The sequence below is a fragment of the Camelina sativa genome, chromosome 11, assembly GCF_030686135.1.
Source record: "Camelina sativa cultivar CO46 ecotype springtype chromosome 11, ASM3068613v1".
Classification (NCBI taxonomy): Eukaryota; Viridiplantae; Streptophyta; class Magnoliopsida; order Brassicales; family Brassicaceae; genus Camelina; species Camelina sativa.
Genome location: NC_141890.1, coordinates 35052508 through 35058507, shown reverse-complemented (window position 1 = coordinate 35058507; position 6000 = coordinate 35052508).

Genomic DNA, 6000 nt, shown 5'->3' with positions numbered 1-6000 from the left:
AAATACAAGATTATAAAAGTGGTTTAAGGTCTTTTGGCGACAAATTATTACTACTCTAAAGAAAACAGATAATAGTCTAGTAATAAACCACGATTTATGCACTAGTATAGTAATTCTTTCTTTTTTTTTATCACGAATTTAAATTAGTTAAACTTTTATAAATTGTAAATAGGGTTGAAAAGGAAGCTGCTGGCAGCACGACGATCAAAGAGTAAACGAGGTCTTCAATACCATCCACCGACGCTGCTTGTGCCGCCGCCACCCCCACCACCACCCCGTAAGTTGGCTGCATCACGTCCACCCAGGAGATCGAGTGCACCACCACCTTCCTTGATGCAAAATGCACCACCACGGCACCACCGTCCCGGATGCCGGGCCCGGGTGCACCACCACCGCCCCAGATGCCACATACGCTATTACCACATCCTCCCTGGATATCAGATGCACCGCCACCATCCTTGATGCCAATAATGCACCACCACCTCCCCGGATGCCGAGTGCTGCACCACTGGCCCGGATGCAACATACGCTATTACCACTATTGCCGCATATGCCTCCTCCTTTGTCACATGCCTGATCGGTGCGGGTATGAAAACAATAGTAAAAACATATTTCAAAATATACAGTCAGTTTTAAGTTTTTTTCAACTATGTATATACAATGATAACTAGTTATACAGTAATAAGATGGATATAAAATAATTATAAAATAATATAGGTTTTTTAACAAGTAATATAACTTCGAAATTACACATTCATAATTCTAAACTCAAAGAATAAATATTGAGAATTTGTTACAAACCTAAACTTTTAGGATATTTTCGTTGAATTGTTTTTTTTTTAAATAATGTACTTTTGGAATTATATTTTTATTAATAAATTTTACTAAGTTAGATATTTTTGAAATTTTTATTTCTTATAAGAATACTAATATACTTGTTTTTATTAATTAAATCTTAACTGAAGTACCCTTTGTAAAAATAATTGTATCAGTTTTCTTTTTAATATATGATGCTTTTTTTTCATCTTTAAATATATGATGCCTGTATAGTTATAATTCAGTCTACATAACGAGGAAGGAAGCTGACGCTGGTGGTAGTCACATAACGAAGAAGGAAGCTAATGGGTATGATCAGATGGCTTCAGTTCTTCATTTATCAAAGAAATAATAGTACTGTTTTTATAAGAAAATGCGTCTGCTGATGATATGAATCTTGCATTATTCATCACCATATATATATTGTAATAATTGCTAAGTTACATCATAATCCCAATAGCTTTTAAATGTTTGTTCCATGGATGTTGTAATTAAGTATCTAATATATAAGATATTGTGTTTTTTTTCTTTCTTTTGTCAAAGTGAGATATTGTGTTGCTCAATAGTTAATTATTAACTAACTAAAGTCCGAACTCAAAAGACTCTTGACACAAAAATTCCAACCTCTGAAGAGTTTGAGCAAAACCTTTAAAATATAAGATAGACAATAAGAAACAAGAGACAATGTCAATACAGTAGAATCTCTTTTAATTAATACTCATTCTAAATTAATAATTTTTTCCAATCCTAAGTTGAGCGGATGTAAAAAATGACTCATTTCAATAAAATAATAAGAGAATAATTATTTTGGAAATCCTATGTAAAAGTATAGTCTCATCAATATCATAAATTAATAATCAAATAAACTAAATATATATACATATATATCTAAACAAATCTAGTGAAATATGACTATTGTTGTTTGTCTATTCTTGAATTTATATTCTTGTTGGAACTCATCTCTAATCTTTTTCATTGTTGTCTTCTCAATCGAATCCAAAAATTGTGGAGAGTTTAGATGCGATAATTGTTTATTTAGTAACTGGTTATGTAACGCTCCGACCACCACCTCTTAGTGGGCTCCATGTCCAATCACAGTCCATGAGTCCACTTTTCTTAATGGGCCTCACGTCCTCTCACTAGGCCCGTGAGACCATCTATATTCGACGGTCGGTTTGCTACGTTCAAGAGGTTTTAAAGACTTGTTACCGTCCCTACAAATCACCACATGATCTTTCCCTGTGTTTTGTCCTCACTCGCACAGTTTCGACAGCCACTTCCCGGAAGGTCACCCATCTTGAGACTACTCCAGCATAAGCATGCTTAACTGTGGAGTCCTCTCGGGACCTTTGACCGAAAAACTAAGTGCACTTTGGTAACATAGGTGGTCAAATCAATTCTTTTAAACCTCTCTGCATGTCTTTGTAACCGGGGTGTCATAGGTTCTAAAGATATCGCAATATTTTCTTCGACTTCATCATTACCATAGAGGATAGTAGTAGCAATTTCTTCTAAACTTTAAACTTCTAATATTCATCATTTTTATCTACATAATTTAGTAAACAATTAAAATTCATCCTATTACGATAACCAATATTATAAATTAAGAAATTTTTTTAAAAATGTAAATGATAACAAAAGTATTTTATGTTGTAATAAAAAAATTTCAAAATTATGAAAATGAAAAAATCTCTTCGTATATTTATTTATTGATAAATTAATAATTATTAATATATCGATAAATTAAAACTTCTATAAATTAATAAAAGGTTTTGTATTTTGGTTTGACTTCAATCTTTTTGCCCCACGTGGATATATAAATAAATGACTACAACCCAAAAGAAAGATAGCAAAGTAAGAAATATAAGAGAGAGCAAGAGAAAGGGAGAGGGAGAGGGAGATGGGAACGAAGTGTTCTTCACAATGACGTCGTCATGTGGTGGTTTTGGTTCTGCTGCTTTTAGTCTTCCCTTGCCTATCGGCTCCTTTCTTAGTAACCGGTTAGTGTTTCATAGATGCAACGGCGGACTTGGGTAAAATGTTGAAATGAAGTTTTATTTTCTATAATTAAATTAATAATAAATATATTAAATATAAGGAGGATATTGATAAGCATACAGTAAAAATTTTATATATTAATAATGTTGTAACTATGATATTTTATTAATCTATAATAATATTAATTTATAGATAAATTAAGGAAGTATTTATTATTTTATATTGTAAATTGATAATTAATAATTTATAGATCTATTTTAAATTGTTTAAATTCTTAAAAATTATAAATGTAGACAATTTTAGCTAAATAAGGTTCGATTATTGGGGGTTATAAATTTTATAGTTTTATAACTGAATTTGTAATATTTAAAAAACATTATTGACAATAAGTTACAAATACTATATCGTATAAACAAATTCACTTATACACATGACATACATAAATTAAAATTTATAAATAATGATATCACTTATCATATTTTAATAGCTTATAAAATTATCACAATTAAAATGATGAATCTAGAAATTGAAAACTTTTACAAAATTTAGCTATTTTTATGACATGTTATAGAGCATTCTATATCATTATAGGTTGAAAATATAACATAGCAATTGGTTTACAGTGAAACAACCCGATCCGTTTTTTTAATAATAATAATATAACTAAATAGCCCATAATATTTAATTATAACCAACCAACAAAGTAACAACAAATCAACAAGCACAGCGGAAAACAAACCAAACCAACTCCAATTTAAAATAAATACTATATAAATTATAACCAATTAAAATAATCAACCTAACATGCTTCTAAACCAGGTTCCAACATAAATATCATAATCAATAATACAACTGAAACCCTAGATTATCCTCCTCCTCATAACCATGATTCTACACTACACATTCATTACCTGAACCACAAATACCAGAAATACTCAGTGGGGCGATCCTCCCATCTACGAGATATGCACACAAGAAAATCAAGAGTACAACCACAAATAAAACATAACAAACAACTCATTGAACATGTCACCTAATAACACATTCACCATACCTACATACCATCACACAAAACAAGTCATACAACCCAATCGCTCAGATAAGCTCATGGTCACACACTCACCTTAACAAAGCTGATTCTAGCAACAAATATAAGCAGGAGAGACTCTCCTCGTTTCTGAAACAGTCCAGAAACGTCCTACAACAAGTCACACAACAAAAAGCAATCTTGAAACAAACTGGACAAAAACATCAGAAAAAACACTCTCAAAGAAGAAGCCCTAAAATAAAAACCAGTCGTTAACTATCAAATCTTTGGGGTGAAAAGCTAGCCCGAGACGTCATGACGCTTCCCACAAAATCTTGTGCCGATCAAAAACTATACAAAACCACGATCTCAGTTACAATCCCAGATGGTCCTAACTCGCGTTTGACAAAACGTGTCTCACAAAACTGGCAATAACTGATCGAGTTTAAATCCAAATCTACTTCTGTAAAAAGAAGAATAAAGATGAAAGAATTTGGAATATGTATACCAAATTTTGTTACCTTTGATAACGATTTGATATGCTGACACTGTTTTCTTCCAAACCTTAACTATTATGGTCCTTCTCCTTGTCTCTAAGATAAAGTTTTGTTGATCTCTTTCTCCTTCTCCTTCAAACCAAATCGACCAAAAATCTCTCTCTCTCTCTCTATCTATCTCTCTCTCTCTCTCTCTCTCTCTCTCTCTCTCTCTAAGCCTCCAGTGTCGGCAATCCACAAAAAAGAGATGGAGGCGTCACTTTTAGAAAGATTACTAGGGCTTTTGATTTAATTTAATTAAATCAGGATTTAATTAAACCAAAATTAATTAAAATCCACTCCTTTGGTTTAATCAACACAACCCAAAATATAATCCCGGACACGGATGTTACAATTCTCCCCCACCAACCAGGATTCGTCCTTGAATCCCGCAACACCGTCCATCCGCTAAGGACCTTTGTGGAACCGTCACTACGGCCGCAAATCCTCCGACCAGACTGAACACCGTCAGCCAAGGTTTCTCCATGAAACTGTCACAATAGCCCGCACACCCTCATGACCCAACGGTCCACAAAACCCTGACCCCACTGGTCAGCACAACCCAAAATCCGAGATCACTCCCGACCTCCGAGGTCACTATGCTCTATGCTCATATCCACGTCCTCGACATTGTTTGCTCTCTCACTCATACATTCTCAGGTCACAACCTTCGAACTGCACCGCCTACACTCTCAGACCATCGTCCTCGAGCCATACCGTCTCACTCTTGGATCGTCACCCACGAGATCTCGGTACCAGGGGAACTACTCATCCCTTCCGGGGAACTAATCATCCCCTAGGAGAACTAATCATCTCCTCTGTCGCTCTAAGGGTCGCAACCCCTCAAGCCCGCAGTGCAGTAGGGGAATTAATCATCCCCTCAGGAGAACTAATCATCCCCTCAGGAGAACTAGTCATCTCCTCTGGAGAACTACTCATCTCCCCAGGAGAACTAATCATCTCCTCATGAGCAAAAAAGTCATAACGTCAATAAGCATCTCCCAACCGCAACTACCTCCTATCGTTTGCGTAAAACATTGCAATGTCCTATCAACCACACCACCATGACCACTCTTCAGGCCAACTCTAAAACATCCCAACCACTCTGGTGTTTACGCACACCCTTTTCAAAAAATAGACAAGTTCTAACTATTCATAGAACTTTCTTTTTTTTTTGTAACCACACTTTCCATAAATAGTTAAGCTCTAACTCACATAAAACTTTTCACTTTTAGAAAATTTCTATTTATGGAAACTTTCCATTTCAAGAATCGCATAATCCCTTAATTCATTCCACATCAAGATTCCATAAGGACAAATCATCTTATTAAATCCTCTCCAACAACATTGTCAGTAATTCCGCAATACGGTCATCTCGATCTGAGCAAAACCTGTTGCCACACTCACAACACTCGCTGGACCTCCAGCATCACCAGTAAGCACATCGGCCACACCCTCAGGCCCCCACCAGAACAACATGCGAATTACTAACTTGCTAAACAGTGGCACTCCAGCCACCCTAAGCGAAGTAAGTCTCCAGTTTAACTTCTCGGAAATCCATTTTGAACACATCCACTTTCATGAATCACCGCCAACGGTATTTTCCGACACCGGCGTGATCCA